Source organism: Hylobates moloch, unplaced genomic scaffold (genome assembly GCF_009828535.3).
Source record: "Hylobates moloch isolate HMO894 unplaced genomic scaffold, HMol_V3 SCAFFOLD_25, whole genome shotgun sequence".
Classification (NCBI taxonomy): Eukaryota; Metazoa; Chordata; class Mammalia; order Primates; family Hylobatidae; genus Hylobates; species Hylobates moloch.
Genome location: NW_026652300.1, coordinates 3223947 through 3238550, shown reverse-complemented (window position 1 = coordinate 3238550; position 14604 = coordinate 3223947). Strand labels below are relative to the sequence as shown.

General features: G+C 44.9%; 1 long non-coding RNA gene across 1 annotated transcript; it reads right to left on the bottom strand.

Moving 5' to 3' along the window:
* Positions 1–976: 976 nt before the first annotated feature.
* LOC131382467 (uncharacterized) lies at positions 977–13190 on the bottom strand. Its single transcript, XR_009211965.1, has 4 exons — positions 13108–13190; positions 11862–11916; positions 11277–11364; positions 977–1160 (listed from the first exon to the last, which is right to left on the bottom strand). It is a non-coding gene; the product is annotated as an uncharacterized LOC131382467 (long non-coding RNA).
* Between the last annotated feature and the right edge of the window lie 1414 nt (positions 13191–14604).

The window sequence follows — 14604 nt, the reverse complement described above, 5'->3', positions numbered from 1 at the left end:
ACACATGAGGGCTGTACCTGGAAATCAGAGTGGCCTAAGTTTCAAAAAGTTTCACACATACATCCTCTAGACAGGCTAGAGAATTCCTGCAGATCCATTTACATCCTTAGCGATTTAGTGATTTAATGTCTGCTTAACATTTCTTCAGGGTGTCTAACATCTGCCCTCCCCTAGGATGTCGAGAACATTCCATGGATCCCATAGAGAAGAAAGGTGAGAGTCCACCATTGACGCATCTCCATGGAGGTTTCTATCTCTGCCAAGCCCAGGGACTTGTCTCTAAGGAATGTTGACATTTATTGTGACACTATCCAGAGCTCACTATCTGGCCTGAAGCCATCAACTAGGACATGCACATTTGTGAAACAGGCTTGGGTGCCAGGCTATCAGAACTGTCACCCTACCTAAGCAGAGAAAAATGAATGAAGTCCCAAAAGAGGCTGTTTTCAAGAATCAGGTCCCATGGGGATTGGAATATATTCTGCTGTGTTGTTGCATGTTCTTTGGGTTATAGAAGCATACCTGAGACCCCAGATGTGGGTGTCAGTGAAAGATGGACAGGCCCTTGACCTTACTGCTGCCCTTCATCCTGGGCCTCACAGGACCTTTCTGAAAAATCTCGAAATGACTCCAAAGGCAAGTCCAAGGTGCAGAAGTGTTCGCACACATTGGACTTGCCTTTCACAGGTGCAGATTAAGTTGAGACAGCATCTCAGTGGCCGTCCATTGTGATGGCCAGCCTGAAAATGGGTTTCCAGTAGTGTAGTTCAGGGTGACTGTGGATTCCCCATGAAAGGAAAGAAAAATCAAGCCTCACCTGAGAAAACAATCTGCCTTGTCCTGGAGTCCAAGAAATGTTCAATGGTTCCTGTCAGAGAACCAAATAGCCCACTGCAAAGTGCAAACAACCTCACCCCCACAATGAGACAACCACCCACATGCCAGAGCACAGCTAGCCTACCCGTAGTCCCTTTTTCTCTCTGAAATCCCAGGCAGCTAAATAATCTGTGGCAAGATGCAGTCTCATCCAGCAATGTCCCAGTGAAAGAGTCCTTCCACAATTCAAAGGCTGTTCAGATGAAATAAAGCAGAGGCTGGAATACCAGGCAAAATCCATACACTGCTGGCTACTTCTCGTCCTACTAAAATCAGGCAGGTCTCTGATAGAAGAAGAACAACAGTTTCCTTGTTGGTGGCTGTAATGGGAATTTACTGTTTTAAAAGTATCAAAGCTGCTCAGTTATTGAAACATGACACTGTTTAGAAAAATCACTTGTACGATGTATTCCCATGAGAATCCTTCTCCATGACTGGGAAAGTTTTAGTGTGGAACCATTGAGCAAGACTCAGGAAACCCTAGGCCAATGAGGAAAATGGAAGTCAGGAAGAGAAGAGAGAAGTGTGTAGGCCAAATTCCACCCAGCATCAATCCATTCCACTCTCATTTGGTTCCATGTTTGAAAGCCCTCAGTTTGGGAGTTTGCCAGGATGGCCCAAATTTGCTCTCCAAGTATTTCTTGCAGGTTGGAATATGCCCACCTGAACAGTGGGCCGTTGTGTGGAATGCTTGTACAGTTAAGTTGAGGAGAGAGACCATTTTTCTTACTGTCTCCTGGCTCTGAAGAGAAGGAGGAAGTAAAAGCTGATAAACAACAGAAATGATATCAGTGGCAAGATCATCTGGTGCCACTGATGACCAGGCCTGAGGTTAAAAGATTAATCCCCAACCCCCACTCTAACCACGTATGCTCTCTGTAGATATCAACCTATCATGACCGTTTCACGTGGAAGCCCTTAGAGTTGTAAGCCCTTAAAAGGGCCAGGAACTTTTTTTTTTTTTCAGGGAGTTTGGTTTGAGGAATGATTCTGTCAATGCTCCTGGCCAAATAAAGTGGCTTTTTTCTTTATTCTGATGTCTGAGGGGTTTTGTCTGTGGCTCCTCCTGATATATGTTTTGGTCCCCTGACCTGGAGGTAAGGTGATAAATGGAAGGTCGAGGCAGCTCCTCAGGCTTCTTAAGCCTGCCCTGAGATGTATACCTGCAGGGGACTCTGGCCAGCTTGAGTGATGCAAATCCTGGGAGCACTATCAGGTAGGCATTTGCCCTGATGGAATGCCTCTTCAGATCAGTTCATGGCAGGAACCTACAAAGGATCAATGCAGTGACTGAAAACCGGGACATCTGGAATATGTTAGGACTGCTCCTGAGAACTTGCCACTGCATTTGAGTGGAAGTGTGGCCTGATAAACCACGGTGTGCTCTTGTCAGGAATTTGGTATTAATTTTGAATTGGCTTGACATGTTTGCAATCAGTACTTTGGTCTCAGTATTAATTTTGATTTGTCTTGACTTGTTTGCAAACATGAAATTGAACATGAGTGCTTGCTTGAGTTTGAGATGGGTGAGATGAGTAAGTTACAAGTTTACCCTTTCCTTCTTGTGGTGTGAGTGTTGTTTTGACTCAGGAGTAAGATGGGTGGAAAACTTAAAACTTAAAACTTTGTGTGAGATAGATGGTCTGGCATCTGATACTAGAACAAAACTTGAAGGTAAATAAACATTGAATCAGAATGAATCATAGAAAACTGATTAGAAAAGTACTGGATGTTCATGATGGTTATGGTACAAAATAATTTTAGGCATGTTTTCAGTATTTTTATAGTTTAGGAAAATATTTTCTAATACTAGTTTTCTATGACTCTTATTCCTGTAGTAATATTCAATTTACTATACCATCTTCATGGGTAGAAGTAGGCAAAATACTAATTCAGGCACTTTCTTCCAATAAAGCTAAACATGTCTCATTCCCACTAATGAGCCATAGAATTGGATTAGCAATTATAATTACATCTGTGATTTCTAAACTAACGGTGCTAATTCAGAGAAATGTAAATTGCAAGAGAGATTCTCTGCTGTCATTGGCATTCCAACTTTTTGTTTGTTGTCCAGTGTTGCATTTAAATATTTCTGCTTCTATAAATAAATTTTTGAAGATTTGAAGTGGGTTGGCCATCATAAGTGAGCCTAGATAGGTCCCTTGTTTCAAAGTAGTGGTCAAGGTAACTGGTAAACCAGGATACTCAGACCAGTTTCTGTACATAGGCACTTGGTTACAGCTGGTTTTAGAACCCCCACAGTGGTTAAGAGGACAGGCAGCAGTAGTACTAGTAGCAAAGAGACAGACAGCCAAGGAAAAATCCCAATCCACCCACTAAGGAGAATCAGCTCCTAAAGTCCTGACCCAACATTAGAGGACTCATGGGAAGAAACAGTGCCAGTGACCTCCCGCCTTTACCAAGAAGGAAGGTCTCCAACTCCTGAGCCCAGGGCGCCAGAGCTTTTGCAATGCCTACATACCCCTAAGCCACCCAGATTAGAAAAGAAAGGATGCCAGACCTCTGGAGAACCCCTCCCTTGGCAGCCTGTTTGATGCCTAGAACTAGGATACAAATGTCCCCGAAAGAGCAACAGTACACTGAGGTAGACGAGGTCAGCCATATGATGGAAAGGTGTGCCTTTGTGTACCAAGCCTTCACCTTCACCTCTGCAAGCTGAAAGCCACCGTATCTTTTACAAAGCACAGATCTTTAAAGCTAAAGTTACCTGGAACGGGAGTCATCACTGCGCTTATGGTTATTTGGGAAGAGGAATAGAGACTCTTCTTAACTTACCCAGGCCAAAAGATAGGATGAGCTCTGGCTAAGCGGTGGCCAAAGGTGTGGGCAGAAGGCAACTCTCCAGGGTTGGCAATCAACTAGGCCACAGTACTCATAGAAGTTAAGCCTGGGGCCCAGCTGCTAAGGCAAAAACAGCACCCGTTCCCCAGAGGAGTTCTTGAAGGTATCCAAGTCCATCTCAAGCACCTCAGGGCCTTTGAAATTATAGTCCCTTGTGAGTCTCCATGGAACACCCCCCTTCTGTCTGTTCCCAAGACAGGGGCCAAAGAATACAGGCTGGCACGGGACTTTCACTTGGTTAATCAAGCTGCAGTGACCTTACACCCAATGATACATAACCCATACACATTGTTAAGGTTGCTGCCAGCTGAGGACAGCTGAAGGACACTTTCTTTAGCATCAGACTATAACTTGAGAGCCAAAAACTCTTTGCCTTTCAGTGGGAGGATCCAGAGTAAGGTGTCACTACTCGGTACACTTGGACCCAGCTTCTGCAATGCTGCTTGTTGCTCCAGAACTGTGATAGACTACTGGCAGCACCCCCTAGCAGTTGAGTGTGCCAAGGGAACAGATAGCCTGCTGTGGCACCTGGAGGACTGTGAATATAAGGTGTCCAAGAATAAAGCCCAGATCTGTTGACAACAGATATGTTACCCTGGATTTACTATCTGACAAGGGGAAGTGCAACCTGGCATCAGGAAGAAACAGGCCATTTGCAACCTACCAGAGCCTAAGATCAGCTGTGAGGTGAGATAATTCTTAGGACTTGTATTTGCAATACATGCAAAGCCTCTTTATGAAGTCATCAAAATGGGATGACAAAGAGCCTTCTGAATGGGAGTCCCAACAGTAACCAGCTTTTCATGAATTAAAAGACAAGCTCACATCAGCCCCAGCCCTGGGGCTGTCTGACCTGACAAAGCCATTTAGACTATATGTGTCAGAGAGAGAATTGATGGCAGTTGGAATTTTAACCCAGACGTTGGGCCCTGGCCAAGACCAGTAGCCTACCTCTCCTAACAGCTCCTAACAAAGGTTGGCCACCGTGTTTGAGGGCCTTGGAAAACTGCACTGCCCTCACAAAAAGTGGATAAACTCTTGGGAAAACCTGAACATAAAGGCTCCCCGTGCTGTGGTGACTTCGATGAATAACAACAACAAAAAAAATCATTGGTTAATGAATTCTAGAAGAACTAGGTACCAAAACTTGCTCTGTGAAGATCCCTGCATGAAAATTGAAGTTTCAAACCCACCACCTAACTCCCAGTATCAGAGAGCCTAGTTGAACATAACTGTGTATATGTGTTGTACAAAGTTTATTTTAGTAGTGCCAACCTCCAAGACCATCACTAGAGATCACTAGACTGGGAGCTGTAGGTGGACTGGTGTAGCTTCGTCAACCTATCAGGAGAGCAGTCATACACTGCAGAGGACACCAGCAAGCTTCCACCTTGATTGCCTTGGGGAACTCCCAAGCTGATGCAGAAGCTTGGAAAACAGCATCCACCTTCTACTGGGCATCAGTCACAGCACCCCTGATCCCTCAAGTACTTGACCTTGTATCCACTTATTCTAAAGAAAAGAAGGAATTTCCCCAGAGGGATCACAGGGGATAGAAGAGGGATGGATTTGATTATTGGATGGAAGAATATCCATGCCACAATGGCTAGGAGCCCCAGTCATCCTGGCTCTGCAAGAGACCACTCATGTAGACCAACAGTCAAGTGAAAAGTTGTTAGGCTGGTAACACATCTTGCATCTCTCAGCCCTTGCCAAAACGGTGGTGCAGCAATGTGTCACCTACTGATAGCACAATGCTAGGCAAGGTCCAACTGTCCCACCCAGCACACCAACTTATGGAGCAGCACCCTTTGAAGACCTCTAAGTAGACTTCACCGAGATGCCTAAATGTAAAGTTAACAAGTATTTGCTAGTTATAGTGTGTAGATGCTCTGGGTGGCCATAGGCCTATCCAGCACAAACTGAGAAAGCTGCTGAAGTAACCTACGTGCTTCTCTCAGATCTCATCCCTAGGTTTGGACTGCCCTTATGAATTGGCTCAGACAATAAGCCAGCTTTTGTGGCTGACTTGGTACAAAAGACAGCAAAGGTATTGGGGATCACAAGGAAACTACATACTGCTTAGCGACCACACAGTTCCAGCAAGGTGTAGCAGGTTAATCAGACTATCAAGAACAATTAGAGAAAGTTTGTCAAGGAACAGGATAAAAGTGACTACAAGCTCTCCCTGTGGTATTGTTTAAGATTACATGTACCCCTTCTAAAAGAAAAGAGTATTCCCCTTATTAAATTATATAATGGACCCCTACCATACTATGGGGACTCCCAGGCACTCCTCAAGAGCTAGGTGAAATTGAGTTCCAATGACAGCTACAGGATTTAGAGAAAATTACACAAACAATTTCAGCCTGAGTAAATAAGAGTTGCCGATCAGGTTATTCTCCCAGTTCACCTTTTTCCCCAGGTGATCAGGTGTGGATCAAGGACTGAAACATAACCCCCTTGCGGCCAGAGGTGGAAAGGATCCCAGACCGTCATCTTGACCACTTCCACAGCCATAAGTATAGAGGAAATCCTAGCCTGGATCCACCAAAGTCTTGTAATACCTGCAGGACATGAAACCTGGGGGGCTAGACTAAGCCTAGACAACACTGGCAAGGTGACTTTGAAGAAGATGACAAGCCCTGCTCCAGTCACAGCTAAAAACTGACTGGTTCAGGCATGGTTGAAGCATGAGGAAACTCATCGTGGGACTCATTTTGCTTAAATTTTGGACTTGTACAGTGAGGACTTCAGCTGACCTTCCTCAGACTTAGGACTCTTCAAGTGACTCAGGTAGGGCAAAAAGTTAAAACAGTCTTTCTGTTTTATAGTTATTATAAATGTACTGGAATCTTAAAAGGGACTTGTTTGTATAATGCCACACAGTACAATGTATGCAGCCCAGGAAGTAACAATCCTGAGGTGTTATAACACATTAGAACTGCTTGATCCTGGTTGGAAAACAGGAGAGTATGTAACTCTAGGAATCAATGAAACTGGACTGGATTACGAGTAAATATTTGAGTCTAAAGCGAGGTCCACAGGTGCTCTCCCAAGCCAGCATTTAATCTCTTGTAGGTTAGCTGTATTTCTACCACCTTAGTATATCAAATCACCACAGCACAAGTGTATTAAATGAATCACTATCAATCTATCTTGCAGGAAGACCTGGGTAGTAAAGATGAGAGTGAGAATTCCCACTAGCGAGTGAGGTTCTTAAAGGGGGGATTGAGGAGAGAGGCCATTACTCTTTCTTTCTCCTATTCTGTGAAGATAAGGAGGAAGTAAAAGCAGAAAAACAATAGGAATGAAGCCAGTGATAAGACGAGGTGATCCCACTGACGACCAGGCTTGAATTTAAAAAGATTAACTCCCCAACTCTAACCACATATGGTATCCATAGATCTCCGCCTATCACAACAATTTCATTTTGAACCCCTTAGAGTTGTAATCACTTAAAAGAGCCAGGTAATCTTTCTTTAGGGAGTTCGGTTCTTAAGAGGCAAGTCTGCTGATGCTCCCAACAAAATAAAGCAACTTTCTTCTTTAATCCTGTGTCTGAAGGGTTTTGTCTCCTGCTCATCCTGTTATAAAGAGAATATGGGGATGGAGTTTGAAGCACCTTCTGTGTCACCTGTCTTCATTTTTTATTGCAGATGAAGGGGCCTGACCCCATCCACCCCTCACCAGATTGTATCCTCCCCCCTATCTGACATTATTGCTGCTCACACTAACAGGATGAAATCCCAAGATGATGAAGTGCTCTGTCATGAAGTAAATACCAGCTTGGCTATGAAGAAAGTTGGAGGTAAATGCAAAGGTCCTGCAGTCAGAATTTCTAGCATCTCTCCACAGGTTAGCTGAAGGACAATGAAATACTGGGAGATTTCTGTTTTTTTGTTGTTTGGTCCTCCTGTTCTTTCAAGAAGAGTGGATTTTTTTGCAGGGGAAAGTGATTTGGATGCTGGTGTGTCTTGGCACACCTCCCAATTCACTTCAAATTTATAATCCATAGAAAAATAAATAACACAGAGACCTGTAGCCCAAGTAGAGCCACACAGAAAGGGAAGCAGAGGGTTTGGAGACTTAAAAAAAGAAGCACTGAAGTCCATTAACCACATTCCTTTAACCAGACTCTACATGCAGTATCTCACACACACACACACACAAACACACACACAATGCCACACACATGCAGATATCCAACACTCCCAACTTTCCACAGAGACACACAGCCCAGAAACTCCTGAGTCTGCATGATTCTACAGGAAGAGCCATCTGGGAGATAGCAAACCTGGGGAACAGAGGCAGGCTCTAACTAGTAATCACCATGGGACAAGTTTCAAAAAGACTCACCCTACGTCTAGGAAAGAATAAGGAACCCTGAAGATACTTTTGGATCCTTAAGAATTTTGCAGTTTATTCATGGGGCTCTGCTTGATGTTTCTACAGGCTGGTTGATGTCTTCCCTCTCCTAAGTTCATGAGACTATGCCATGCATCCCTCAAGGAAGACAGGCAAGAGTACACTGCTGACAGGCCTCCACTGAGGTCTCCTTCTCCACCAAGCCACAGAGAATTGTTTCTAGGCAATGAATACATTCATTGTGACAATAGCCAGAGCTCACAATCAGGCCTAGTGCCCTGAGAGTGGTGCATATGCATTTGTGTGGCAGACTAGTGCACCTGTCTGTCAGAGCTGTCAGTCTGCCTAAGCCAGAGCAAAATGGTACAGGAAAAGCCAGCCTGGTATCAGAAGAAAGGCTGCCTGTGAAAACCCACTGTAGGACTGTAAAGCTATCGACCTCAGGGCCCCTTCAGGCCATCTCTGTGGCCAAGTCCTGATGGAGGAGGGGTCATTTTGAGACTGCAAGATGGTCGCTGGATCTGCTCTTCTGACTCCATTCCTGAAAAAGGCTGTGTGCAAGAATCTAGTCCCATGGGGATTGTAATATATTCTGGTGTGCTTTTGAGGGTTCTTTGTGTGATACAATCATACCTGAGACCCCAGAGGTGGGTGTCAGTGAAAGATGGCCAGTCTCTTGACCTCACAGCTTCCTATCACACTGGGCCTTGTAGGGGCTCTTTGGGAAAGGCAGGAATGATGATAAAAGGAAGGCCAATGTGGAGCAGTGTTCTCACACCTTTGACTGGCCTCTCATAGGTGCAGATGACATTGAGACTGTGTCTCAGAGGCCGTTTGTGGGGATGAGAAGCCTGAAAATGGTGTCCAGTAATGCTTTTGAGTGGCACTGTGAATTCCACATGAAAGGAAAGAAAAATCACGGCTCACCTGAGAGAATGAGGTGCCTTGTGCTGGAGTGCAAACAATGTTCAGTGATTTCTGTCACAGGACCCAAAATCCTCCTGCAAAGGGCAAACAATCTCAACACTCACAAGGAGACAATGACTGATGACCTACAGTGCAGCCTGTCTACCCAAAGTTCCTTTTTCTCTATGAAATTCCTGGCAACTAAATAATCTCTGGTGAGAGGCATTCCCATCCAGGAACAGCCCAATGAAAGATCCCCTCCACAATCAGAAGGCAATGCAGAAGAAATGAAAAAGAGGCTGGATTACCAGGCAATGGCCAGACAGAGCCATGTGCTTCTCATCCTACAGGAATCATGCATCCCTCTGATAAAAGTGAGAGAAGAAGTTTCCTAGTTTGCCTCTCTAACTGGAAGTTATGGTTTTAAAAGTATCACAACTTCCCCGTCATTAAGATGTGACAGTGTTAAGAAGGAAACACTCACAAAATGGATTCCCATGAGGGCCGTTTTCTGTGAACTGGGAAGTGTTTAGTGTGGAAGTCATTGAGCCAGACCCAGGAAACCTTAGGCCAATGAAAAACATGGAAGTCAGAAAAAGAACAGGCAAGTCTGGAGGCCACATCCCAACTGGCATTAATCCATTCCACACACACTTTTCTCTGAGAATAAAAGGCCTCACATTGGAAGTTTGCCAGGATGGTGCCAATTTGCACACCAAATATTCCTTTCATGTTAAAGTACTCTCACCTGAATACCAAGCCCTGCTGTGGACTGCTTGTGCAATTAAGAAAATGCAGGGATGCAGTTGGAAGCAACTTCTGTGTTATCTGTCTTTTCTTTTCTTTTTTTTTTTGCGGGTAATGTTGCAGGTCCCCATTCACCTATCACCAGATTGCATCCTCATCCCTATCTTAACTTATTGCCACTCACATTCCCAGGATGAAATCCCAAGACGATAGAGGAGTGTCCCCTCACGACCTGAAGCACCTGCTCAGATGGGAACCAAATTAGAGATAAATTCAGGGGCCCTCCATACAGGACTGCTATTGTTTCTTTCTGGGTTGCCTGCAGGACAATGAAACACTATGAGATGTCTATTTTATGGTTTGTGTGCTCATCTTCTCTATAAAAGACTGGCTTTTTTTCAGAGGGAGGTGATTTGGACACAAGCGGGTCTGGACCTCCCTCCCAATTCACTGTGTATTCATGATCCACAGAAAAATAAAGAACAAGGAGCCTCACAGCCCAAGCAAACCCACAACACAGGCCACCAAAAAGTTGGGAGACTCAAAAAAAAAAGAGGAAATGAAGTGTGTTAGCCACATTCTTTAAGCAGACTCTCCTTACAGGTGCACACGTGCACACACAAACACACACTCACACACACATAAACACAATGACTCAAACACATGCAGATATGCAACACTCACAACACTCTCACAGACAAACACAGCCTGGCAGCTCCTGAGGCTGCATGCTTCTGCAGGTAGTCCCACCTGGGAGACAGCAATGCCAGGGAAGACAGGCGGGCTGTACCTAGAAATCACTATGGGGCAAATTTCAAAAATATTTGCCCATACAACATCTAGGCAGGCTTGAATAATTCAACAGGTCTATTTGGATCATTAGGGATGTCATGGTTTATTTCTGGGGTTCTGCTTGACATTTCTTCAGGCTGGGTAATGTCTGCCCTCTCCTAGGATTATGTGACAATCTCACGGATCCCACATAGAAGACAGGTGAGAGTCTACTGCTGACACACCTCCACGGAGTTCTCTTTCTAGGCCAAGACAGGGAATTGATGCTCAGCAATGGTGGCATTCATTGTGATGCTAGCCAGAGCTTACAATCAGGACTTGTGCCCTGAGACTAACACATGTGCATATGTAAGGCAGGCTCAGGTGCTCAGCTTTCAGAGCTGTAAGCCTGCCTAAGCAGAAGAAAATGGTACAGGCAGAGATGTTCTGTTATCAGGAAACAGGCTGCCTGTGAAAACCCACTGTGGAATCCTAAATGTCTCAACCTCAGGGCCTCTACAAGACATCTCCATAATCGAGTTCCACTGGAGGAAGAGGCATTTTGATATTGTGAGGTGGTCTCTGGAAACTTCTTTTCTGACTCCATTCCTGAAAGAGGCTGTATGCAAGAATTGGGTCCCATGGGAGTTGGAATATAGTCTTCTGTGTTGTTGAAGGTTCACTGGGTGATAGAATCATACCTGAGACCCCAGAGGTGGGTATTAGTGAGAGATGGGGAATCATACCTGAGACCCCAGAGGATGGTGGTTGTTAGAGATGGCCAGGCACTTGACCTAACTGCTTCCCTTCATTCTGGGCCTCACAGGGGTTTTCCTGGAAAGGAAGGGAAGACAATAAAGTTAAGTCCAAAGTGGAGCATTGTTCTCAAACCTCGGTCTGGCCACTCAAGTGAGGAGATGAGGTTGAGACACTGTCTCAGAGTCCATCTATTATGATGGCAAGCCTGAAAAGTGTGTCCAATAGTGCTGTTTAGGGGCTATATGGATCCTTCAGGAAAGCAAAGAGAAATCAAGGCCGACCGGAGGGATCAAGCTGCCTTGAGCTGCCCTTGATCCAATAAATATTCAATGATTTTTGTCGGAAGACCAAAAGCCTCCTGCAAAGTGCAAACCACCTCAGCCCCCCAAAACGTGAAAATGTCCAATAATCTGTAGTGCAGCAAGCCTACCCAATGTCCCTCTTGCTCTCTGAAATCACTGGCACCTGTATAATCTGTGGCAAGAGGCAGCCTCATCCAGTAACAGCTCAATGAGTGAGACTCTCCACAATGAGAAGGCCATGCAGGCTAAAAGAAACAGAGGGAAGATTACCAGATAAAAGACAGACACAGCTTCCTGCTTCTCTTCCTACAGGAATCATGCAGTCCTGCAATAGAAGTGGGAGAACAAGTTTTCTTATTAATGGCTGTAATGGGAATTTACACTCTTAAAAGCTTTAAAGCTGCCCAGTCATTAAAACGTGACAGTATTTAGAATAAAAGACTCACAGAATGGATTGCCATGAGGGTCATTCTCTGTGAAATGGGAAATATTATGTGTGGAAGTCATTCAGCCTGACAGCCCAAGAAGAGGCACTTGTGGAGGCCACATCCTACCCAGCATCAATCCTTTCCACTCCCATTTGGATCTGGGGATGAAGGCTCTTAAATTGGAAGTTTGCTAAGATGGCTTCAATTTGAATGCCAAATGTTCCGTGCACGTTGGAGTAATCCCAGATAAACACTGGGCAATGGTGTAAACTGCTTGTGCAATTAAGGGAATGAAGGTATGCTGTTGGAAGCACCTTCTCTGTCATGTGTCTTCATTTTTTTGCAGGTGATATTGAGGGACTCCAACCACCCCTTGAGATTGTATCCACACCCCTATCTGATTTTAATTCTTCTCAAACTCTATGTCCCCAGATGAAATCGCAATATGACGGAGGTGTGCCCCTACACAACATGAAGCACCTGCTTTCCTAGGAAAAGGATTTGAGGTAAATTCAAGGGTCCCTACAGAGAGGACTGCGAGTGTATCTCCTTCAGTCGTTCACAGGAAAATGAGACAATGGGAGATCTCCATTTGTTGGTGTGGTGTGCTCCTCTTTTTCATAGGACAATTGTTTTTTGTTTGTTTGTTTGCTTGTTTTTTTGTTTTGCAGGAGGAGGTGAACTGGGCACTGTCGGGACTCAGCACCCCTCCGACTTCAGAGCAGATTAATGATCTACAGAAAAACAAAGAATGCAGATCCCCACAACCCAAGCAGAATCACAAAGACAGGACACTAAAAGGTTGGGAGATTAAAAAAAAAAAAAAAAGAAGAAGAAGCACTGAAGTGTATTAGCCACAATTCTTTTAGAAGATTTCACTTACTAAGATACACACACACAAACACATAATGCCACACACACACATGCAGACATCCAGCAGTCGCAACACTCCCACAGAAACACACATCTCAGTAGGGCCTGAGGCTGTGTGGTTCTGCAGGAAGCCTCGCCTTGGAAAGAACAACCCTGGGGAACACAGGAGGGCTGTAACTAGAAATCACAGAGCGGCAAGTTTTAAAAAGACTCACTCTGAAAACGTCTAGGCAGGCCTGAGGAAGCCTGCACATCCTTTTAGATTCTTAGGGATATTGTGGTTTATTCCTGGGACTGTGCTTGAGGTTTCTTCAGGCTGTCTCCCATCTACCCTACCCTAGGATCATGAGACAATCCCATGGATCTCTCAGAGAAGACAGATGAAAGTTCATCACCGAGGCATTTCCACAGAGGTCTCCTTCTCCGACAAGCCACAGGGACTTGTTGCTAGGCAATGGTGACATTCAATATGACACAAGCCACAGCTCACAATCAGACCTGGTGCCCTGAAACTGTTGCATGCGCATTCATGAGGCAGGCTCATGCACCTGGCTTTGAGAGATGTCAGCCTGCCTAAGCAGAAAAAAAATGGTACAGGCAGGCCCAGATGGAGGAGGAGACCTTGTGATATTGTGAGGTGGTCACCTATAACTCCATTCCTCAAAGAAGTTATATGAAAAAATCAAAACTCATGTTGACTGGAATATATTCTGGTGTGCTTTTCAGGGTTATTTGGTGATATAATCATATCTGAAACCCCAGAGGTGGCTGTCAGTGAAATATGGCAGGGCTCTTGACTTCACTGCCTCCCTTCACCCTAGGCCTTGCAGGGGCTCTCTCAGATAAACAGGATCCATGACAAAGGCAATCCACAGGTGGAGCAGTCTTCTCACACCTTGGACAGGCTGCTCATGGGTGCAGATGAGGTTGAGACAGTGTCTCAGAGACCATTCATAGTGACAGTAAGCCTGAATAGGATCACAGATAGTGTTGTTGAGGGGCACTGTGGATTCCCCATAAAAGGAAAGAAAAATTAAGGGTCACCTGAGAGAACAAGCTTCCTTGTGCTGGAGTCCAAGCTATGTTCAATGATTCCTGTCAAAGGACCCAAAGCCTCCTGCAAAGAGCAAACCTCAGCCCTCACAATGGGACAACGACCCACAACCTGGAGTGCAGCCAGCCTACCTGAAGTCCCCTTGCTCTCTGAAATCCCTGGTAGCTAAATAATCTGTGGTGAGAGGCAGTCCCATCCAGCATCAGCCCAATGAAAGAGACCCTTCACAGTCAGAAAGCTGTGTAGATGAAATGAAACAGAGGCTAGATTACTAGGCAAAATCAGTCATGGGTGCCTGCTTTTCATCCTGCGAAAATCATGCATCCCTCTGACACAATTGTTAGAACAAATGTTTCCTTGTTGGTGGTTTTAACAGGAATTCACGGTTTAAAATGTATCAAAGCTGGCCAGTCATTAAAATGTGACAGCATTTAGTAAAAGCACTTACACACTTGATTTCTATGAGGGTCATTCCCCATGAACTGGGAAACGCTTACTGTGGAAATTTTGAGCCAGAGCCAGGGAACCCTAGCCTAATGCAAAACTTTGAAGTCAAGAAAAGAATAGACAGGAATAGAGGCCACATCCCACAGAGCATCCATCCATCCCACTCCCATTTGTCTCCAGGTATGAAAGCCCTCAAATCGGGAGCTTGCCA